Genomic DNA, 24,917 nt, shown 5'->3' with positions numbered 1-24,917 from the left:
GGCGGGGGAGTGGTTTTTGAGAAGGGTGGGGCTGGCAAGGGCTCTGGGAGGGGTCGCTCAGTGTGCCCGCCCACGCAATGGTGTGGTTTACTTGCTTTTACAAATGTTGGTCCATGTGTCCTCCCTGCAAAAGCCAGAGTTATAGGCAGATTTGTGTAAACCTAGTGTTGGTCTCCGCGCCTGAAATTAGCATACAGATGTTAAGGTTCCTCCCGAGTGATTAATAAGGGAGCTGAACACATTGACACCCGTGTCCAGTTGTAAGCAGATGCTCTTCAGCATGTTCTTAGCCCATCTGAAGGCTGAGCTGGGCTAGCTATTGCCTCTGGAGTGTGTTTTGGGGTTGGAATTTATTTGGGATGTGTGTGTGTGTGTGTGTTATGTTTAATGTTCTTTATGAAAGCATTTCTTTTCCAGAATGGAAACAGGAAACCCACTCAATTTGTTAAAGAAATGTCTTATGAATTGACAGGTAGCTGAAGACTGAATGGGGAGGTATTGCCCTTTAAAAACACTTTAAATACAATCCAGACCTGCCTTGTCTTTAATTCTCTAGGAATATTAAAAAAATTTTTTTATTCCTGCAGAACATATTTATCAAATCCCAAGCACAGTCTTAGGCACTGGAGATACAATCAGAACAGGGCAGGCAAAAGACTCTACCTTCTTGTAGTTTACAGCGAAGGAGACAGATCTAAATTAATTATGGAGGAGTGTGTAATTAAAAGTTTATGTATGCTTCTTGAGCATCAGGGTTTTAAGGAAGTGTTTGACAGACGAGAATGACAAGGACTAAAGGAGGCAGGTGGCCAGGGAATCCTTCCCTGAGGAGATTAAACCTGTACTGAGACCTGAAGTAGTAGTTAATTGACCAGTGAGAAGGGGAATTTTTTGCAGAAGAGGGAATGCCAAGTGCAAAGGTCCTGGGGCACATACATTTGAGAACCTCTGAAAAGAGGTTCATGACTGGAGCACATGGCAAGGGAGCTTGTATTTTGAGATGTGACTGGGGGTCCGAAAGATCAAATTCCAAACCCTTGGTGTCGTTGGAGGTGGGTAGGATTGTGGGGTGGGAGGATGCGTGCAGTCTTTTTTTTTTTTTTTTTAATTTAATTTTATTGTAAACAAATGAGACACATGTTGTTTCTCTGTTTGTACATCGCGTGCAGTCTTTAAGTACGGAAGAGTTTCTAGCTGAAGAGCGACATGATCTGAACTAAGTTTTAAAATAAAGTCCGTGTGGCTCTTGTGGATATGGGGGATGATATACAATGGTGCATGGGCCGGGGGGTGGCCGTGGGGATGGAGAAGTGAAGGGAGGAGGGAGCTCTGGAGAACGTGAGGTCATCGGGAGTGGAGGTGGCGCCACCGGGGCCTGGAATGGCAGCCACGTGGGACCACGGTTGAGAAGGCCCATGACTTCCATCTAGGACTTGTCCAGGAGATTCCCTGGAGTCACCAAAGTTGTGGTCAAGTGGGCAGTTTTCTCGAGGGTGGAGCAGAGGTCTTCCGGGCTCTCTGGCAGAGAGGAGCACTGTGGCACTGATTTGTGAAGCTGGCCTCGACTTTCTAAAACACATTTCTGTAGGAGCATCATTCTACAGAGGCACGTAAGTGGAATGCAAATGACCTTTCCACGTGTTACAGTGAAGAAAAGAACGGAAGTAGCATCTGCGGTTACTGTCGTTGTCACAGAACATAAAAAGACCCCAATAAACCAGTGTTACATACCAGGTGTTTTATGTATGTTATTTTGTATTTTCAAAATACCGATGCATGTTAGTGTCCCATGTGACCCTTGATGGCCATCGGGAGGGTGCTAAGCTGCCTTCCAGTGAGGTGCTCTGACTTATGCATGGTTGTTCCTGATGGTGGAGGTGACAATGGTCTTTCCTAGTTGGGGACAGAGGCAGGAGGAGAGTAGGGCTTGAGAGTGGTGACTTAAGTCTATGTAGAATTATGTGCCAGACACTGGCCTAAGGATTTACATATATTAACAATTTTTGCAAAGATCTTAGGGAAGAGGTACTGTCCTAATTTCAGAGAGGTTAAGTTACTTGCCTAAGATTGCACATCTGGGAGGTGTTGGGGCTGGACTGGAATCCAGGTTCTTAAACACATTTGGGGTCTATATCTCTTAAGTTATTGGGACCTCTGACTCTTGCCTGACGGGGCTACCAAGGATTAGGGACAGGAGAAGATCATTGGGAGGAGGAGACAGAGGAAGAGAAGCTGAGGGGAGGAGGAGCAGGGGCAGCAGGAAGGGGGAAGTAGTCCTCGAGTGAGCTAGTGTCCCTTCAGTTTCCTTTCTCCATCAGCTCCTCTAGCCAATGGGACCTTCAGTTTTCCATCTTATGGACCAGTCACTGGTCACTGGGCAGACCTTGGTTATGTTCCACAAAGGTTCAGTGTTATACACCAAGTGTCTTTGGCAGAGCAAAACAGGGGAACCTAGCATGTGATAGGCAGGTGAGGTGCAGTTCACATTTCAGGGACTGCAGGTTGGGGTGTCAGACCCTCAGGTGGAGATGCTCAGGAGCTATGGAAGGAAATTGTGATTATGATGTTTGGCTCGCAGCTCCATTACCTGACAATTTAATAGCACCAAATGAAGGTGGTTTGAGAACAGATTGGTTTTGATTGCTCTTAGATGAATTAAGCAAAGCACTGTCAAGAGGTGTATGTGCACAAATGAAGCCGGAGTATAAAACGATTAGTCTTTGGTGGGCTGTGTCCTTCCTCCATAGTCACAGAACTGAGCCTTCAATTAAGAGGGGTGCTGTTTGGGTAGAATCTAAGTCTTAGCTCTCATAGCAGAATTTATATGCATTTTCGATCACAGGATCATTTAGTAGTGATTTTCTGTTTAAAATTAGAATTTTCTTTCTGCTTATATGTGTTAATGGCTTTTAAAAGCCAAATGAAACCAGTTGCTGTAGCCCAAGCCTGTAGTCCCAGCTACTCAGGAGGCTGGGGCAGGTGCATTGCAAGTTTGAGGCCAGCCTTGGGAAGTTAGTGAGTCCCTGTCTCAAAAAATAAATAAATAAAAATAAATAAAAAATAAACCAGTGAGATCAGCAAACAGTAGTGCCATGGCTTGAGGCAGGCGGATCAGTATAGTGTAAAAAACTGTGAACTGGGGGGGCCAAAGAATGAGGTCCCAGAACCAGCCGTAGCAACAATTAGGTGTGTGATTTTGAACTTCTTGTTTAGCCTTTCTGGGCTTCCCTATCTTCCCATGTAAAAAGGATCCATTGACCTGGCTTTTGTGAATCTCTCTGGCTTTATCTGACCTTTGGACCACTTGACTTCCCTTTGTTTCTCAAGTCACTCTCATTTCTGTCTCAGGGCCTTTGTACTTGTAGTTTTTGCTGCTCATGATGAATGTTCACTTGTGTGGATGAGGGGTGGATCAGAGAGGATGGAAATCTCTAAGCATCTTGGAAATTCCAGGTCCCCTCTATCTACATGTGACAACATACAAATAAGGAGAAAGGAAGAATGTCTCAATAATGGGGCATCAGAAAGGACCCCAATATTCCCACTTTCCCCCCAGCTCTCAGAAGTCTGTGGAGCACTGTTTCCTTTTCCACCGGGAACACAAAGGCTGAATGGGAGTGAGGTAGGGATGGGAGGGTGGGCTCATCTAGCCTGATAAAGATATGATCAGTGTTCTGTTCATGAGGGATCACATCTGCTGTTGGAGTGTGGCTATTTTTCGGTACTTTAATCCTCTTAAGAAAGAGGCAAAACCAGGATCTTGGAGCTCACTTTTTGTGCTTACTTTTTCTCCCATGCATACTTTAAAGCAGACTTCCAAAGAGGCCCGTGGTGTATGTGAGTAGCACGTTTCAGTTTACAGAACGCTTTTCACAAATGATCTCATTTGTTCTTTAAACAACCCTATTTTTGTAAGATACGAGAGTCTTAGGTTTACTGATGGGTAGACGAGATGTAGAAAGGATAAAGGTACACGCAGGCAGAGCTGGGGCTAACCAGGACTTCCAATGCTTCCATCCAGAGCAGTTTCCCTCCGGTTTTCCCTTTTGCCAGAATCTCTGTCCATGCCATACTCTCCCACTCCTGCTTACCCCAATGCAGATGTTCCTCCGAGGGGTTTAGAAGAACCTGACTCTCTGTGGTCAGGAAGCCCTTGGGTGATGGCTGAGTTTAGCGGGCTTCCTCAGGCTGACGTGGTCATTACCCCAGGGGTCAAGGGGAAGACCCTGGCTCTCATTCTGCTGTCCTGGCTAAGAGATTTCAGCCTCTCATGAACAGGAGCCAGGTTCAACTTCTAGGTCCCTTAAGTGCTGTCTTTATTAATGTGTTTGCAAATACACATTTGCATAGCTTAGATTTTCTGGAAGGAAAATTATCTATTTTTGATTATAATATCCAACTTTCAGGAGAACACATTCCAAAGGGGAATAATGTGCCCAAATCACCACAATTATCTTAGAAAGTACAGAAGAAGGATGTTCCAAAGATGCTCTGGGCCAAGATTTGGCTCAGGGCTCTTTTCCAGTATTGTCTAAGGGAACTCCTCTTCACCAATCCCAGTCATGCAGGGTGGAATTAAGGCTGGATGGTGCCGGGCACAGTGGCGCATGCCTGTAACACCCGTGGCTCGGGAGGCTGAGGCAGGAGGATTGTGAGTTCAAAGCCAGCCTCAGCAACTTAGCAAGGCCCTGTCTCTAAACAACTACATATATATATATATATATAAAAGGACTGGGGTGTGGCTCAGTGGTTAAGCACCCCTGGGTTCAATCCCCAGCGTCCCTGAAAAAAACCAAGAAACAAAAAACAAACCCCAAACAACCCAATAAAAAACAAACAAACAAACAAACAAAACTCTGCTGGATGGGTTGCTTTTGCTCTTCATCCTGTCTCCAAAACATCTGTGCTTTGACTTTATCTTAAATCAGGTACCTTTAAAAAAAAATGCAATCCAGTCTTGTCCCAGACTGGGAAACTTTCTTCCACAGCTGAAATATAGTGTGAGGTATATCTAATACAGGCACAGTGAGTCGGTGGGTTCCTCTTTGCTTAACTTATAGGGACTCACACCCAGAGTGTTTAATGATGAAGCAGAAAGAAGCCATTATACCCATGGTCAATCAGGAGGTGTCAGTTTGGACACAGCTCCTTTGACTGAAGCAGAAAAATGATTAATAGTAATTGTTTTCCGCCCAGACTCAGATTCTGTCATACAGGGCACTTACTAGTGAACCAGGGAAGGTTAGCCTTGGCGAGGGGCTCAGCTCTTCTTGGCTTGGTTGGGGAATGTACCTAAATGGGACATGAGGAGTGAGGTCACCATGTTGGCCACTCCCACTGGCTGATTTCTCCCCTTGAGAATCATGAAGTCAAAGGGCCCTTCCCTCACAGGCTCTGATCCTCTGGCTCCCTGGGTGGAAGCTGGATGTTTGGTCTGCGTCAGGCCCACCACCATCACCCACAATGAGTGAAATAAGCACCTCGTATTTACTTCCTGGAATATTTATTTGTGCTTTGTGGACACAGTTTGACAGTTTGAGCTGTTTTTTTCTTTCTTATTGGTGAGTCCCATGAGTTGAAAATGAAGCCTGACTTCTAGTCCTCCACTTCAGGTTGGAGAATGGTGGTGAGGGTCACTGCCATCGGCCAAGGAGAGAGTGGACGGCAGGGCAACTGTGTTCTCTTTGCCACACCCAGGGTCAGGCATCAGAGGTCGTGAGGTGGGGTGGGATTTGAGGGGACTCTAGTGTTTGTACTTCTAATAGCTTTCGGTCCCATCACTGCCCCTTTCTGTGGAAGGAGCTTTGAAGCAGCTTGGAATAGTGGGAAAACAGGATTGGAGAAGACACGGCTTGTTACCACATATAACCAGCAGATCACAAGCAGCTTCTCCTTCCTTCCTCCCTTCCTTCTCTCCTTCCTCCCTTCATCCCCATCCCATTCCTACAGAACTCTCATCTCAATTTCAATTTCTTCTGCAGCACATCCTCATTTCCCCCATTCAGCTGCCCAACATTGGGGTAATGGTGATGTTTTCAGTTTAAACAAAAGACACTTGACGAGGCAATGAGATTTGCCTGATGATAGAGAACTTGGGAGTCACAGTAACCTTTGTAGACAGCCAAAAAATGTCAATATTTTAAATTCTGATATACAAGCTAGCAACCGTTTTACTATTTCTGGGAAATGAGTTTCATATGTGCAAGCAGGCCTGGAGGTCCCCAGAATAACAACACATCAAACATTTTAGCAGCATAAAGATAAATAGCATAACCTAGTGACTTCATGTGACGTGAGCCTGGCAGGCTGAATGGGGACGCTCTGTGCTAGGTGTGGTACCTGACGGTGAATATCACCCACTTCGTCAAGTGAGACAAGAAGTCAGGCCACACGTGTCTAAGAAAATGGGTGAGGGGAAAAGCTTAGAGGGGAAAAGTTTATATCCACTAACATATATATATATATATATATTTTTTTTTTTTTTTTTTTTTTTTTTTTTCTTTACAACGTGAGGACAGTCTGTTGTTAACTATTTTAACTACAGACCAACGTGGGTCAGCTCCTGGAGTCTACTTGGGGAGAATGTTGCTTTACACCAATGACATTCTTTTTTTTGTGTGTGTGTGGTGGAATGTGAGGCAATATGGGAAATGGTTCTGGTAAGTCTGGTTCAGTGTATGCATTACAATACCCTGAATGTGGTAGTCATTTAAGTTGGACTCTAGCAAGATGTCACCTTCAGTACCATGTGAGAGCACAGCGAGGGTGGGACCTGGGTCTGAGGGCTGGCTCTGACACTTGCATGGAAGAGGAGGAAGTTGGATAATGATCACTAAGGTCTCTTTGTTTCCCGATTGTCCTAATTTAACCTGCATCGTTTACTAGTGGCCGATTTGGACAAGTAATTTCATTTCTCTGTGACTTGGTCTCCCCTGTAAGACAGAGATGATTACTTCCTTAGTCTGTTATGCAGATTAAATGAGGTGGTGCATGCAAAGCTCTTGGAAGAGTGCCTGAGCAAGGTCAGGGCCTCCTGAGTGACAGCCCGTGAGTGCTGTTTCGAAGTTCTGTGGATGCAGGGCAGGCTTCAGCTCAGCCTCTTGAGAAGCCTCTGGGTCACTGTCCAGATCACCTGGGAGGATGGCCCAGAGCAGACCCACCGTTTCTGAGACCAATAGACTCCCAGGGTTTTTGGTCCAGGTTTAAGAAAAACTTACGCTGTTCTGGCTAAACCAGACAAAAGACCAGTGGAGGAACATGATTTGGAATCACAATACTTCAGTCTGAGTAATTGACTAATTTTTTTGGCTGTACATCTTAGTCCATTTGAGCTACTATATCAAAATACCATAAATGGGGTAGCTTATAAATAGCAGAAAATTATTTCTCACTGTTCTAGAGGTTGGGAAGTCCAAGATCAAGATGCCAGTAGATGTAAATTTGGTGTCTAATGAGGACCCATTGTCTAGCTCATAGATGGTGACTTCTTGCTGGGTCCTCACATGGCAGAAGGAGTGAGGGGTCTCTCTTGGGCCTCTTTTATAAGGACACGAATCCCAACAGTGAGAACTCTACCCCGCCAGAACCTAACCACCCTGTAAAGTTCCTACTTCCTAATACTATCACTGTAGGGGTTAGGATTTCAGCATATGAATTTTGGGGAGGTCACAAATATTTAAACCATCCCACTGCGTGGAACTTGGTCAAGTCACTTAACCTTCCTGATCATTAGTTTTCTTCTAAGTAAAATACAAATCACAGTAAAACTTCGCAGTTGCTAAGATGGTCAATTGAGATAAATGAGATTTATGAACTGCTAAATTCTAGACCAGCATTTCCCCAAGTGTACTCTATTACATAACAACTAGTCTCAACAACTACTCTGAGAACAACAACAACAACAACAACCAGTTATTGTCAAGTCAGTTTGTAGGGTGGTGTACGCTGAGTCCTTCATGGAAGGTCTCCCAGTACCTTAGCATGTTACCATATTGCTGTGTAACCCCAGCATTGAGTGGCTTAAGCCAGTGATAAACATTTACTCTTTCCTGGCTTAGGGACTGGGGAACAGCTCAACTGTGTGGTCTGGCTAGGAGTCTCTCAGGGCATTGTGGTCCATGTCCCCGGGTTGCTGTTGTCTGATGGTTTACCTGGGGCTGGAAGATCTGCTTCCAGGATGGCTCATTCATGGGACTTGCAAACTGCTGTAGGTTGTGGGGAGAGGCCTCACTTCCCGCCAGTGTGGGTTTCTCCGTGGGCTGCTTGTGTCCCCTCAGTACACAGTGACTGGCTTGCCCCAGAGCAAGTGATTCAAGAGAGAACAGGGTAGAACTGGCAATGTCTTTTACGACTTAATCTTAGAAATCACATATTGTCACTGTGACCATGTTCTTTTCATTAGATTCCAGTCTAAGTTCAGTTCACATTTGGGGAGGGGCGGGAGGAGGTGGAGGTCACTTTGGAAGGGAGGGGTGTCAGAGAATTTGAGGATATATTTTAAAATCCCTGTGAGCATTTTCTTCCTGTATTTATTGCCTATGTATTAAGTTCTAGGCACTATGCTAAGTGCTTTAGAGTCATTATCTCACGTAATCTTCTTTATAATCCAAAGAAATAGGTGAAATTATTCTCTCTGCTTTTTAAACAAGTAGGCTTAAATAAGTCCCCCATAGTTATGGGCAGTGCTGTGACTTGAATCCGGGCTCGTCTCCCTCCGCCTTGTGCTTTTTCTCTGACGATCCTGCAGTACAGAAATCTGCTTAATTTTGTCCCTGCATTTTCAACTAAACTGCAGAACCATGATTCATTTAACTCCTTTTCCCCTTCCTTGTACCCACTACATTATCCCCAAAAGAAAGTGAGCATGATGATGGTTTGTATAAAACACAAATATATGGTCCTTTGATAGATCCCAGGATAGCCAGCAGTCCAAACTTTTGATATGATTCAAATGCAAAAAGCGGCTACAATGCTCTCTCACGTGGGAACCATGCTGTGCAAGTCTGTTAAAGATTAACAAAAAAATGACCACACAATCTGCCCTGTTTTTCCCTCACCGGAAAACCAGAGGTTGAGTGTGAAAGCTCATGGTCCCCCTTCTCAGAGACGGAGAGCGCTCCTCTTGGATAAAGCTGGAAAAGCCGGGAGGGCATCTGGGCTGAGCTGTAGGAATGCCTGGGAGCGCATGTCTGTGCTTCTTGTCTGGGGTGTTCCTGGCACGGTGGCAGGCGAGGGTCTGAATGGTGTGACTAAGGCACACGTTAGAATCTCACCCCACGGCAGGGACAGTGTGCCTGTGGGTGCTGGGCACACTCACAGATAAAAGCCACGGGTGGAGAGAAGACCGTTAGCAGTCCTTGTCATGTTTTGAGTAAATATATATATAAATATATTTTTGATGCCCTTGTTTTTTCTGTACATTCTTGAAAAAAAAAAAGGTTTCCTGGCAGCCGGGTACCTTTGATGCCTGGGGTTCCCACGTTTCCCAACGTTACACGCTTGGCTTCCTCCTGGGGCGATTTTGTATTCTGAAGGAAGTTTTGGCGCTTCTGTGTTCGGGCGGAGGAGGGTGAATGGCGTCTCCTTTGAGTGCTACTGTGGACTTGAGATGACGGGGAGCCGGACATTGTTGGCTGTGTCACTTTCTGCACAAAATTACAAAGACAGGGTCTAGGGCAGGGTGAGAGAGGGTCGAACGAGGCTGCCTGAGGCCCTGTCACGTTCCAGAGGCAGCTGTCATGGTGTCTGTAACCACAGCAACCAGGGGCCAAAAAAGTCTGGGGATGCCCATGTACCATTGTACCAACCCTGCGTCCTGTCACTCCCTCTTCTGTTCCTTCATCCTGGAATCCCCCCTCACCACCGTGACCCACGTTGAGGGTGGTTTCTACACTGCTTCTTTTTAGTTTCCAAGGAACTCTACACTTCCTGAGACCCTGTCGTCGCTTCCTGGATCCACAGTGGTATTCACTGTGACCCAGACCAAGCCAATGCACATCATTTCCTTACCATGTCCACTTTCACTATGAAAAATTGCTTTGTAAGGCATGGAGTGTTCAGACTCTAGATATAACTAAAGCCGTGCTTAAAGATGGCGGCCCACGGCACTCCATGTTTCCAACAGCTCTCTGGGTTAGATCTTGAATTTTTGAATGGGTTCTTAAGGAACAGAGAAAGCCAGTGAGGCATGGTCACCAGAGCTCCAGTCTTCAGTCAGAAGATTCGAATCTTGACACTGGCTGGAGAGGGAGGTGTGGCAGGGTGGTATGAGGTTGGCAGGTGGGAGGTGGTCAGATTATGCAAGGTATACCAGGTTATATTAAGGAGTTTTTTTTTCCCCCTGAGTTTAATGGGAAGACCTGGAATGGTGTCAAATAGAAAGATGAAACAATTAGGTTTTAATTCTAAAGTTTATTTAAGCCGCTCATAAATCAACCAACAGATCAGCAAATGTTTGTGGAGAATGAAGGCACAGGCACAGTGCTGGGTGCTGGAGTCACCTCGGGTGTCTGTGTCTTCTTGTAGGAATTGATGAAAAGCATCTGGGTGGAGAGAAGCTTTTTTTTTTTTGACATCTTTGGTTTATGATAACCCATTCCAAACCTGCAGTTTCCCGTGGGAGGTGTATCTTAAGGCCACGGTGATTGTGTGTTCAATTTGTTTGCTAAAATAATCCTTTCCCTGGCTTTGTCACACAATCCTGGATCCTGTGATAATCTGCATATCTGGTACCGACAAATCAATAAACCAGAAGCCGTGGCCTCTCCACATTCTCATGTACTTCAGACGTCTCTTGGAAGCATACGGCCATCAGTCCAGCATAATGGGCTTAAGAACAACTGCCATAGACCCTCCTCGCCTGCTGTCACTTTGTTCCTGATGTGTCCGGGGGTATTGCAACATTGAGGTATTTCTCCTTCGACTACAATGGAACCCCTGCGAGTCCTGTCCTTGTGGCCTCAGCTCAGAAGGCACCCCCAGGGCCTGCATTAATGAGAGGCTGTCTCACTAATCCTTTCTCTGCCTGGGTGAGAACACAGCTTCTCTAGGAGCATGAATGCCTGCTTGTCAGGCAGTAATCTCTGCATTCAGCTTCGGCTCTAAAGACAGACACAGCTCGCAGCCACGGGGGGTGGGATTTGAGGAGCCTTCTAAGTTGTGCCTACATGACCCACACTGCTCCTTCCCATGGCTACCAGGATGCCTACGATCCATCAGTGACTTCATTCACCAGCTGTTGCCATTCATCCATCTGGTTATTCTATAAACACTTATTGAGTAAGTGTCCATAGAAATGGGGCTGGCCGCTGAGCACAGAGCAGTGAGAAAGCACCAGGGCTGTGCACCCAGAGGATTCAGAGTCTGGCCACCAAGACAGGTGTGCAATCAAGGAATTAGGACGTACCATGATCAATGCATTGGTGGAGATAGGGATTAAAACTTCCTCTCCACGTCTTCTTCAACACGTCTTGACAAAGTGTAATTGGAGTTCCTCAGGCGAGGGGCTACCTCTCGGTGTCCGTGGGCCCAATGGAGCTAGTTGTACGAGCTGGGCCAGGAAGAACTGATCTGGGCGAGAACAGAGGTGTCATGTATTGATGGACTGGCGCAAAGTCAGAAGGGAAGAGCTCAGAGGTGCTCTGCCGGGAGCAGACAGCGCTTGGGAGGGCAGGAAAGGGCCCTGAAGACACACTTCCACCAGGGCAAACGTCCAGGACTCACCAGCTCACGTTTAACTCCCTTCAGAAACTGGGAAGGACTTTTGAGAGCTCTAAGCCCAGTAAAACTTCTCAGAGAGGACACTGAAGTCTAGATTGGCTGTCCTTGCCCAGACAGCAAGGAAGGGTCAAAGCGAGTCTTTGAACCCCGTGTGCTCACCTCCATTATCCAGCGGTGCCTCTTGCGCTGATGGCAACATATGCTGAGTTTGTCTCTCTCTTCTCTTCATGAAGAGTGTCAGGCACGGTGGGGCACACCTGTCGTACCAATGGCTCAGGAGGCTGAGGCAGGAAGACGGCAAGTTTGAAGCCAACCTCAGCAATTTAGTGAGTCCCTAAGCCACTGAGCAAGACCCTGTCTCAAAATAAAAAATACAAAGGACTGAGGATGCCGTTCAGTGGTTCAGCACCCCTGGTGGGCTGGGAGGCCGGAAGAAAAGAAAAAAGAATTAATGAAAAGCTGTAGGCTCAGCCAAGAGCTGGAGTGTTATTGATGCTGAGGTTTCTGCCGGTCAGCGGCAAGTGCTGATGTGCACGAGCTCTCCACCTCTTGGAGAGACAGCCATCCAGCCAGCACAGATGTTTGCTGAGTGCCTTCTTTGTGCCAGGCACTCTTCTGCACCCTCCAGGTACAGTGATGAACAGGATCAAGTCTCCAGGCCCTTGAAATGTACCATGTTGCCAAAGCTCAGCATCCCTTACAGACCCTCATGTTGACTTCTTCTGCAGTCTAGAAATCTGTTTCAGGCACACATTGGACAAGTCGAGGGGTTCAAAAATGTTACAGCAAGAATGAAAACGAAGGCATGTGATATGTTACATTGCTCTGCAAAAAAATGTTTCGCTTGGCGAGTTAGGATGAAATGAGCGTCCATCCTGCTGAAGTCAGTAACAGTCCATTAGAAAATTCAGTGATTTCACAGAAGGGCTCCCAACTGGCTAGCTTGTATTTAAATTCTGTTAAGAACTCCTGTTAATGAGGACTGTGCGTCCTGCTCATGAACACTGAGAGGAGAGGCGAGGTTGGGTCTTCCCCATGGTAGTGGCATGTAAATCGATCTCTAAGGAATTGCAGTGTGAGGTACTTAAATACGCATGTGGGTCCGCACACAGGCGCACACTCTAGCAGATGGGAACTTTTTGCTACACACGGTTTCCAGAGTGTCTAAATATATGTCTTCTGAATAGGGGGAGATTGGGGCTTCTCTTTGGGATGAGGCTGGCAGTCTCTTGGCCGCTGGGTCAATAGAGGATCAAGGATGCCAGCATGGGTCAGAAGAGCCTAAGAAGGCAGCAGATGGCTGAACTGGCTGTGGTGTCCGTCAACGATTCAGGGGTCCTGAGAGTCATACCTGGAGTTTGAGGAAGTCAGCGAGGTCACACCGATGCTGGCAGGGCTCTCAGCTGAGTGGGGAGAGACTGGAGGAGCCGTCCTGCCCGAAGCTGCCAGTGCTTTCTGTTCCATTTTGAAACTGGTCCTGTTGACGATGGTGCTGATGACCCAGTTTTCTAACTGGCTGTAGCTAGAGGTGAGATGTGTGATGGGAAGGTGTGGGTGGCCCCAGCTCTGCCACTTCCCAGCTTCAGATCTGAGGTGCATACTTACCTCTCTGAGTGCACGTAGCACCCGCTCCCTGAGATCCAGAAATGGTAGCAGTTCTCGCCCATGAGGGATGGGGACCGTTGTGAGACTTAAATGAGATGCACGCAAAGAGCAGAGCACAGTGCCTGGACACCAGAAGTACCTACTGAATGATGGCAATGATGTAACTGGTAGCAGGTTTATTTTTTTCTTTTTCGTAGTAGATCTTTACGGAGGGTCTTCAATGCATTAAGCAAAGTACTCAGTGCATAACACATAAGATATAATTTATTTCATTTCAGGAAGTGGGCAGGCATCCAGTCTGAGAACTTCTGGAATTGCTTCTTGGTGCTAGTGGCCTTGGTGACCTTGAGCAGGTTGAAGCACACCATCTTGCTCAGGGGCTGGTCCTCCTCCACTGTGACAATGTCACCGATCTGGGTGTCCCTAAAGCAGGGGGACAAGTGCATGGGCATGTTTCTACAGCACTTCTCACAGCAATGGTACTTGTAGACATAGTGGAGATAGTCCCAGAGGATTATAATGGTCCTCTGCATCTTCATCGTGGTCACTACACCTAGCAGGGTCTGCCCTTAGATGGAGAGGTCACCAGGGATGGCCTGTTTCTTGACAATGAGGCACCCTCAATGGCCTCTTTGGGTGTCTTGAAGCCCACACCAACGTTCTTGTATTGCACGAGCTTGCCCGTTTCTGCCAGCAGCACCCTCTTCTTGTTTTGAGAGGTGGGTGGCTGCTTTTGGTAGCCATGCTCAGTCTCCACCTCTGCCATCTTCCCGGCCTCCTGGGGAAAAAAAGCTATGATTTATTCTCACAGTAGCCTGAATCACTTTGCTTGTTCTTTTCCAGTTAATGTCCTGATATTGAGTCAACCAACCTAGATATTTGTTCATGACTTTCAAAGAACCTGTTCTATATCTGTTTAAAAAAACAAACAAACAAACAAACAAAAAACCCAAAAAAACCCCCCAAAAACCAAAATGCTAGCTTCTATAAGATACATACCATAAATTTACCTGTTTAAAAATGTACAACTCAGTGTTTTTGGTATATTCACGGAGTTGTGTGACCATCACCACTATCCCAATTTAGAAATTATTCACAACTCAAGAAACAAATCCCACACCTGTTAGTAGTCACTTTCCATTTCCTCTCAGTCTCTCCTAGTCCCAGGCAACCACAAATCTTTCTATTTTATGGATTTGATGATTCTGGACATTTTCTATAAATGGAACCACATGTGACATTTTTCACTTAGTGTAATGTTTTCAGGGCTCACTCATGTTGTGGTGTCCATATGTATGCTGAATGAAGAAATGAACAATCATCCAGGACAGTAGTAGTAGCTCCATTTTGAAAACAAGGAAAAGGCTGATGTAACTTGGTCATGGTCATCCCACTGGAAGTACTTGAGCTGGGATTTGCACACAGTTCTTGGCTTCAAGGCAAGTCCTTGGTTCCTCTTGCCCCCTCTGATCTCTGGCCGGACTTCCACATCAGCTGAGCTTCATCTCTGTAGGCGAGTGAGTCCTACTTGGGAGGTTGCCCTGGGTCTTAGACCTGACTGATCCTCGTTGCTATGATCATGGGAGTCCCTGATATTCTCCAGCTACTTCACGGAGGATGTGGCTCTATGACTGTATACCCACATGGTGACCTCTGAGACATGCATTAGTCTCAGAGGTCTCCGTCAAATTCTTTTGTCCATTTCCCAAGGATTAAAATATGACCTTGTGTTTTAGTCAGCTTTTTTGCTGCCATAACCAAAAGATCTGACAGGAACAATTTTAGAGGAGGAAAAGTTTATTTGGGTCTCATGGTTTCAGAGGTCTCTGTTCGTAGATGACTGGCTCTATTCCTTGGGCCCTGATGTGAGGCAGAATGTCAGAGTGGAAGTGCTTGACAGAGGCAGCTGGGAGCAAGGTACCAGGAAGGGAAGGGAGGAAGCGGGGTGAGAGAGAGAGAGAGAGAGAGAGAGAGAGAGAGAGAGAGAGAGAGCACACTAGCTCTGCTCCACAAGGACAAAATATGTACCCCAAAGGCATACCCTCGGGACCTACTTCCCCCAACCACACCCTACCTGCCTACAATTATCCCCTACCAAGGGATTAATGCCCTGATTAGGTTAAACCACTCCTAACCCAATCATGTCACCTCTGAACCTTACTGCACTGTCTCACACATGAGCTTTTGGGGGGATACCTCACGTCTAAACCATACCACCTGGGAAAGTTGCAGAAACGCAAACGATGGGAGAAACATACTCTCTGGGTTTGAAGCCAGGCCGTCCAGTCACCCAGTGTGATGAAGGAAAGGTCATCTTGCTTTGCTCGTCTTTAGTAGTCGATGGAGAAGAAACACTGGAGTGTAAGATGGCGCCCTTCCTACCGGCATCTTCTCCCCTTCCAGGACTTCTCTGGAGACACAAGATTGGGTGTCCATTCCTTAGTTGCTGAGACAGTAGTGTGGGTGGTGGGCACGGGGAAAGGCTGAGCACAGGTGGCCCCCTGGACAGGGAGGCACATTTTGTTGATTACCAGGGAACTAAGTAGTCTACAAAGGTGAGATAGCACATCCGTGAAGTATTAGTCTTCCCACATATTTCCCCCAAAATGGCAGTTCTAGCCCATGCTGTTCTAGGGAAAAGGCTCCCTCTGATCATTAAAAATGCAAATGAGTTTTCCACGTTGCTTCTACCGAAGAAGGACAGTAACCTTGTGTACTTCCAGGTTCCTTTAGAAACATGACACCTTGCTTTGCTGTAAAACTAGTGGGAATTGGCCCTTGAATTAACCAAGTGCCTAGAAGCACATGATGGATCATATGTGCTTGTCATAAGGGAATGTGGTCAACTGTAGGTTTCTCATGCAAGTGGTTCCAATTCTGGTCTCAGCTGATGTGAGACTTTCAGTGTCAGCTCCGTACGATGTAGTGGAAGCCCAGTGCCTGTCCTTGTCCTCATTGTTACCAGTCAGCACACGCTGACCAACTTCTGACTGCCAATTCTTGCATGTTTTCCCCCTTTTTCTTATTTGAAACAACTTTGCTGCTCCATGGAAGGCAGAAAGTGGTGGGGAGGTAGTGCACCCCCAGTGACAGATGGCAGATAGCGCATAACCACCGCAGTTCCCTCGGTCTTGGGGAGGAGAACTTGGGAATATGTTTTCCCAGGTGGGAAAAATTCCATTTGCCTGCAGTGTGGCTAGCGTGACGCTCTATGTTTTATCAGTGCTCCTGGCTGCCTTCCCTTCCCTAGCTCCTCCTCTCCAATCCCCTCCTGGTACTTTCTTCACCTTCCAAACCACTTGTGCTCAAATCCTAATTGCAGGTTCAGTTTCTGAGGAAACCAAATGAAGACATATGGGAAAGCTTATTCTCCCTGCTTCTCTGCCCCATGGGAGTGAGGGGAGAGGCTTCGGTGCCCCAAGATGCTTGACTTCTCAGGCGGACTAAATGGATCTCAGGGGATGTAATATTAGCTACCTAGCAGCTCTCTCCCCAGGACATCTTCAGTACGAATCCTGGTGCTGGTAAGGGATCCAAGCAGCTGGCAAAGAGAGGTTACGGCTTGATGGGGCTTGTCCCAGTTTGCTTTCATAATTCTCCTTCTCAAAAGAGGGCAAAGTGAAGTAGAGTTGATTCTCATTATGATAATTATTATGTGCTACACTCTTGCTGCACATACTGAATGAGCAAATGCAAACCATTTCTTCCAGGGTAACACTGGGCAAGCTTCCTGCAAATCTCTGGTTCAGCAGGCTCGTCCAGTGATCCAGACATAAGCTTGTTTTATGTGTGTTCCTGTTTGAAGTCCCCTTATCACGTCGTCACATAGTGTTGATTCATTTAGCATGAGCTTATGGAAACAGCACTGTTACTCATGCCTGAAGGAAGCTTATCTAGCACATATATTGTCTCTAAGACACCTCACGTCTTCTTGCATACAGGGACTCTAGACACTGCTTCATTTTAAAGAGAGAAATCACCCACAAAAAGTACAGAAATGTGAAAGAGATGGCACTAACTAGATCACAAAAGGGACAGACGCTTGCTTGCAGTCTGAGAGCAGGAACAAGAAGTCAGAATGTAGCCTCATTCAGCCTCAGCTCTGGATGTGTGTATCAGGTGATTTAAAACATTTTCACTGTGCTGCCCAGGCTTGAAAATGACCACAAAACACCATGAATGTTGATTTTGGGGTTACAAGTAAATTTTATCAAATGGCAAATAACGAGGGTCAAGTGTCTTCCTTTTTGGGGAGTTGCGGGTACTGGGGATTGAACTCAGGAGCACTCAACCACTGAGCCACATTTCCGATCCTATTTTGTATTTTATTTAGAGACAGGTCTCACTGAGTTGCTTGGCACCTGACTTTTGCTGAGGCTGGCTTTGAACTGGAGATTCTCCTGCCTCAGCCTCCCGAGCCGCTGGGATGACAGGCGTGTGCCACTACACCAGGCTTCTTATCTCACCACAGTAAGACTATTTTGGTTCAGTGTAGTTGTAATCATGTGGACCAGGTTCTGGGACAGATACTGAGATGTTAATGGGATGGTCCCTGCCATTAAGGGGCATCTATTCTGATGGCCCAGGGAACGCCAGCTCCAACACAAGACAGAATATGTATTTGAGAAGAGAGAAAGAGTTCTGTGGGGATGTGAAGACGGAAATTGAGGGTAGGAGCCAGGAAGGACTGGAGGGAAGTCCTGGATGGATCTTGAGAAGCATTTGACATTTGAACACCCATACCAGATTGAAAAAAGATTCAGTCTGTCAGAGCGACCTCATATTCTGTGATCAATAGCTAGGCTACCTGTGGCGTTTCTACCCTCTGATCCTACTTCAGTCCTCCATGGATGAAGGGGGTCTTCTCCCACTTAAGGCCAATCCCTCTACTTCCACTGGGGACCCTGTTGCTCTTTGGGACCTGTCTTCTCCTGAGCCATCAGTCTCTCCCTCTCCACTTGAATATTTCTACCTGCAGGTAAATGGGCTTCAGGATCGCCCACCATTCCCCTGGACCCCCGTCCCCTCCAGCCCCCATCTCATTCCTCTTTGCCCTTCACAGCAACATGGCTGGAGAGAGTGGTCTGAGGTCACTGTGTCACTTACTCACCTTGCATTCTTGCTGAGCCACCCCACTTCCTGGGGACTGCTCAAATGCAGGTCAGCAGTAGACCTGCATCATCTTTCTCTGAAGTGTCCATTAGGATGCTTGCTGCTGTATGTTGCAGAATGTCCTGCTAAAGTGACTCACACGATATGGACATTGACAGCTAAGAAAGCGGTGTGCTCACTGAACAAGGGTGTTCCAGGACTGACTCAGCAGTTTTGTAATGCCACCAAGGGCCCAGATTTGTTCAGCTTCCTGCCCTGTCTTCCTTCATCACATCAGTAAAGGCTCCCAGGTGGTGGCAAGAGAGCCAGCAGCTGTTATGTCCTCAAATCAGGGGAGGAACTGAAGTGGCCTCTTCCCTTCCCTTCTCTTCCCTTCTTCCTTCCTTCCTTCCTCTCTTCCTTCCTTCCTTCCTTCCTTCCTTCCTTCCTTCCTTCCTTCCTTCCTTCCTTCCTTCCTTCCTCCCTCTCTCCCTCCCTTTCTCTCTCCCTGCCCCCTCTTTCTCTCTTTTTCTTTCTCTCTCTTTTGGGGATTTAACCCAGTGGCACTTAACCACTGAGTAACATCCCCGGCCCTTTTTGTTTTTTTATTTTGAGATAGGGTCTCACTAAATTCCTGAGGTTGATCCTCCTGCCTCAGCCTCCTGAGCTGGGATTACAGGCGTGTGCCACTGTACCCTGCTCGTTTGTTTCTTTCTCTCCTTTCCTTCCTTCCTTCCTTCCTTCCTTCCTTCCTTCCTTCCTTCCTTCCTTTCTTCCTTCCTTCCTTCCTTCCTTCCTTTTTTATCTTGGAGGATTTTTCCCCTGGGAACCCCTGCACATACTTCTTATGTCAACCCCTAAACCAATCACTAGCAAGAGGGAATGGTATTGTCCTTATTATACTGGACCAGTGAAGATTCATTTCAAGTTTATGAGTAGGGTCAACTTTCTTTGAAATGCTGTCATTTAACCAACATTTAGGTAAAACTGGGTCTGTCAGTAGGGTGGGAGAAGGGTGAGTGTGACCGTGACAGGCAGTTTTTGCACATCTTCACCCCACACGGGTTTCGATGGTCAACAATTCTGCCCTTCTTAAAGTCCTTCCTTCTGTCACTTGTATTTTTAAAGCATTTTATATTTTTAATGCTCCATCATAATTATCCACAATGGTGGGATTCATTGTTACCTATTCTCATATGCACGTGACAGAACAATACAATTTGGCCACTATCATTCCCCAGGATTCCCCCTTTCTGTCACTTTCTTTGTGACACTGTATTCTCTGGGTTTTCCACCTTCCTGGTCAGTTTCTGTCATGTTATTCCATTTCTACGTGGCTGAAGGCCCACATGCTTAGGTGGAGGCCCTCTGGTCTTGGTCTGTCCATTACCCCTAGTGATCTCTGCAGCCCCTTAGAGCCACGACAGTGGCCCCACTTCGAGTTGTGTACCTCCAGCTGCCTCCTTGATGTTTCCACTCATGCATCAGGGCTCTTTCCCACTACAAAGACTAACATAGAACTGTGGAGTGTGCTTCCCAAATCTGCCCGAGGAACCCCAGACTTCCTCATTTCAGCAAATTGCACCACCATCCATCTATTAGCTGAGACTTTTTGCAGGAAGTGTGAGTCCTCTCTTACCTGCTCCTGCCATTGCACACTCCATTCAGCAGCCATTCCTGTCCACTCCACTTCTAAAATACATCCCTGTTTGATTCTTTCTGTTTCTGCTGCCTGCTCCCTGGCACCATGCATCTTCTCGGTTGGATGACTGACACAGCTTTTGATTGGTCTCCTTACTCCCGCCTCTGGTAATGGTTTCTCCATGGATCAGCCAACATGAGCTAACCATTCTGTATTGGGCCTCTTCCCAGCAGCTGAGGTCCTGCTGCTGGCCTGCCATGCCCTGAGTGGTGGCTGCTGTTAACTTCTTCTCCCGACCTTGTCTTGAGGCACCTCCCCCAGCTCTCTCCGGACTTCTTTCTGTCCCTTTGACAGACCAGCTCTTCTTTACCGGAGGGCCTCTTCAGGACCCGCTGTTCCCCTCCTTGAGTTTTCTTCTACTCATTCTTCACACGCCCAGCTCCTCCTCACCTCTGAGATCTCATTGCAAATGCCACGTCCTCAGAGAAGCTTTCTGTAACCACCCACTCCTGCCGAGCACCTTCTGTCATAGCATTATGCCTATGACTCCCTCAACAAAATGTCTGTTAATTTTATAAACGAAACTGAAAAATTAATAAACTACAACTCCTAAAATGATATCACCAAGAAGTCAAGGGAGGAGAGAGTCTGAAGAAGCTGAACTTAATTGGCAGTGCTAAACGCTCTTGCAAAGACTGAAGATAATGGTAACGATAACGAGGGCAACAAAGATGATGATGATGGCGATGTGATGTTGACAGTGCCAACTACCATGTATTGTGAACTTGAAACTGTGCCAGATGCTTTGCTTATATTTCCTATTCCTCTTCCTTCCTTCCTTCCTTTCTTTCTTTCTACCGGAGATTGAACCCAGGGGCACTTAACCACTGAGCCACATCCTCAGCCTTTTTAACATTTTATTTAGAGATAGGATCTCCCTAAGTTGCTTAGGGCCTTGCTAAGTTGCTGAGGTTGGCTTTGAACTCACAATTCTCCTGCCTCAGCCTCCTGAGCTACTGGGATTACAGGTATGTGTCACCACGCTTGGCTATATTTTCTTATTTAATTCTGACAATGTCTCTACTGTCAGAGAATGTTCTATTTCCATTTTATAGAGGGGAACACTGAGACTTAGGGAGGACAGTCACACTGTCTACTATACAGTAGTTTCCAATTCATATTTTCTATGTAAATAAGTGAATTTTCTCCAGATCCTGGAGTTGGTTAAGTATGGTTTAGAGACAAACTTAGGTTTGAATGAATCCAAAGTTCACGTTTATAATCACTGTTCTATATTTTCTCAGATGATGGAAACAACCCTTAGTGAATTGATAAGAGGAAATACAATATAGGATAGGTGTTTTCTTACTTATTTTAAAATTATGAGGAGTAAAATGAATTTTAAGGTCAAAATTTCCTGCATTTTGGTCTCTACCCAGTTCATTTGAAGACATAGTTGAGTTTTGGGAAAGTATAAGGAATAAGTTCACACTGATTGATTTTCTTACTGAAATACCCTGAAGATGTGCTCTTTATGCCTTGAGTGCAGAGAAGAACTGATTTGCTTGATGCTATGGTGGATGCGTCCCACACCGAGTTCAGTGTTTGGCCATCAGGTAGGACAACGGTGTTCAATGTTTTCTGGACATGCTGGTTTTTGGTTTCTTCTAACATGAAGCACCTGTGCAGTCTTGGGGTGTGCTCAGCACTATTAGAGACTGCACAAGACCTTACACAACATTATAGACACAGTCTTGCCCTTGCTGAGTTCATAGTCTAATTAGGGGATGAAACATAAATGTGGGTAAATGCAAAGTCACAAGTGAAAACCACTAGTGCCATTGGCGAAGAGTGACGTGACCCAAGAACATGAAGTGGAAGAAGCTGGTGGTTTTGAGCTTCCATGGCTCAGGGGGAGGAGTATGCATAGTTTGGTGAAGAAAGAGGGGAAGATGGTTCAGCACAAGCAAGTTTGGCACATTTGTCAGATTTGCCCAAGGGACAAAAAGGGCTGAAACTTGTTGGGAAGGAAGCAGGGGGAGTTTGAAAAAGGGGGAAACTCAGTAGAGGAGGTGGGATTAGGATGGTAGTGAGAGCTGCTCGGGTTTCTGAGATCTGATGAGACCTGAAGGAACATTTGTGAGGGATAAACCTTGCAGTGGGTGCCTTTGGGAGCAAAACGAGCTTCAAACTTTTTTTATGATTATTTTTTATTTTATTTTATTTTTTTGGTACCAGGGATTGAACCCAGGGGCATTTAACCACTGAGCCATATCCCCAGTCCTTTCTTTGCATTTTATTTAGAACAGGGTCTCTCTGAGTTGCTGGGGCCTCTTTAAGTTACTGAGGTTGTCTTTGAACTCACGATCCTCCTACTTCAGCCTCCTGAACTGCTGGAATTACAGGTGTGCGCCACCGTGCCCAGCTTCAAACTTGAAATACTCGTCAGGACAGGCTTTCTTAAGCTCCTATACCACCTTTACTTTTTAATTTTGAGGGAGCTATATTTAAATATCACCCATAGCAGTATTTACTTAGTAGTTGATTTCACTTTTAAAAACTTAAACAAATTTAGCTTTGCTGTAAGCTACAATATCTACTATACTTAATACTTTCCCTTAAACTTCTAACCCCATTTAAAAAACTTAAATAACCATTGTTTTACCACAAGCAGTAGTACCTATGAAAACATGGATATTTTACGCTTATTCTATTTTTCCTAGTGTGTGTTAAAATAAACCTATGGCCACTGCAAAGAGGTCACATCTGTGTGTCACCTAAAGTTATCTTGTGGATGGCCAACCACACAGTTTTGGGAACACCCCAGGATGCTGTTAGAAGTCTGTAGTTGTGACATGATGAAACAGAATGAATGGGATTCAGCCTGCATTTATTGAATACTTAGCATGTTTAACCCCTTGTGTTGGAGAAAATGAAAACATGAATGAGATGTGATCTTTACCTGGAATGACTTGGGAGCCAAGCAGGCAGAGAGAAGCACGCCGATGAGAAGGTGAGATGTAGGATCCCAACCCCAGTCACGTGGAGCAGCTTTTAACCATGCCATCTGACATCAGCCTTGTCACTTGAGTGGCTGAGTGAGCTTCCAGTCTGGAACTAAGGCTGGTAAGCTCTTTCCACATGCAGTTCACTTGGGTGAGTATTTGCCAGGCATTATGTGGTACTTTTGGGAATATGAAGGAGATGACTATGTTTTAGGGAGTGATAAACCAAAAACTAAAAGATGGAGTGGGAAGCAGAGTGGGACAAAGACCACAGGGGAGATGCAATGGGTGTAGGCTGAGGGATTGTGGGAGGAGGAGTGGGAAGCCAGCTCTGGGGCCCAGCAAGGCTGCCTGGAAGATGTGGCATTGCAGATGGATTTGGAAGGGTGAGATGCCAAAGGCAGCAATGGATGGGTTTCCAGCAGAGGGAAGCATATCAACAAGGCACCAAGGAGGGAAACTGAGGCATCTGTTTGAGAAAAAAGCAAGTCTCCAGTTTGGTGGGAAGAAAGGTGGCTTCTTGTAGGCACCTGAGCTACTTGGCTGAGTGTTGATTTATTTCTGTAGGCAATCAGGTTCCTCGGAAAACTGTAGGATACAAGTTGCATTCCAGGTAACAGTGAGGTGGGTGTGCATGATCCAAATCAGAGGGAGGGATAACTGCAAGATGGAGACTGTTGTGAAGAAAGTGTAGCAGTCTGCGTGAGGAATAAAAAGGTTGTGAAGGGTCACAGTGACACAGGTCTGGGCCAGAGGGAGACTGGGGGAGGGGAGAAGGATGGTCTAAATGGTTAGTACCAAAGGCTGGGACCAACTGGCCTCTCGCACAGTGGAATCAATCATTTCTCTTAGATTACAAAGTCATCTGTAGGTATGGAATAATGGGGGATGTTGATTGATAGAGGAAAAAGATAATGATCGTGGTTCTAGTACGTGACGGGTGAGGAGGCGGAGTCGTTATTCTTCGCTGCGAAAGAACAGAGGCGGCCGAGCTGTAATTAATTCCTTTATTTCATCCGTAAGCATACTCAAGGAAAAATAGCCTATAATTTCTCTGTGGACTTGCATGTGTGAGAGGCATGGAGGTTGTACTGAAAATGAACATTTCTGACTCTTGACCTGCATAAGGGTAACGTGTCTTGGGAGAAAGACCCACTGTATCTGCAAAAAGTCATGTGAATGAATCATTTTTATCCATGAAGTAGGTATTTCCTCTTCGATTTCCCTATCTATAGGAACATTTGCATGATCTGATTAGTCTATTTTGAACCTGGGTCTTCCACCTGAAAAGGATCTGACAGTCAGTGGCTGTGGATGAAATTCTGCTTTCACACAAAAAGGCTCTAATGAGAATCTGTTTAAGCAAAGAGCAGATGCTGGCTGAGCCCGAGCAGAGTCAGGGATTTAATGTTCCCACTGCAGGGCAGAGAGAAGGGGGGCCTGGGAAATTTCCTCAGAGAACCTTCTAAATGTGTGAATCTCCAAAATCCATGCCCTTGTCATCTAGTCATTGCTTCTAGAGTTCTGGTGCTTTATCTGTTTTACGTAATGCTTGCCTCTGTGTACCTGGGAGGGAATGCACCGATTTTAATTGCAACGAACAGAGCAAAGCAACTCTTGGGAGCTGCACTGGGCGGGAAATGGAGGTTGAATTCTCCTGGTGGAAACTTCTTTTGAGGTCATGATTCACGGGACTTCATTCCCAGCCTCATGCAGGGATTGGTTCAGATCCAGAAATAGTTGGAAGTCGATAGCCAATTTAGTGCTACAAGAAAAGAGAACGTGCTGTTCAAAGAATCTGTATCCCCTGTTATCAAAGAGGCCAATGCTATCCCAGTTAATAGCAACCCAAAGTG

At 46.1% G+C, this 24,917-nt stretch overlaps 1 protein-coding gene and 1 pseudogene across 3 annotated transcripts in view; one reads left to right on the top strand and one right to left on the bottom strand.

Annotated features, from left to right (window-relative positions):
• Kcnk10 (potassium two pore domain channel subfamily K member 10) overlaps window positions 1–24,917 on the top strand; it is a 129,132-nt gene that overhangs the window by 4,705 nt on the left and 99,510 nt on the right. The window lies entirely within an intron of this gene.
• On the bottom strand, window positions 13,593–14,089 carry LOC124974160 (40S ribosomal protein S11-like; annotated as a pseudogene).

This window comes from Sciurus carolinensis, chromosome 2 (assembly GCF_902686445.1).
Source record: "Sciurus carolinensis chromosome 2, mSciCar1.2, whole genome shotgun sequence".
NCBI lineage: Eukaryota > Metazoa > Chordata > Mammalia > Rodentia > Sciuridae > Sciurus > Sciurus carolinensis.
The sequence above is the reverse complement of the archived record's forward strand: the minus strand, read 5'-3'. Positions and strand labels throughout refer to the sequence as shown.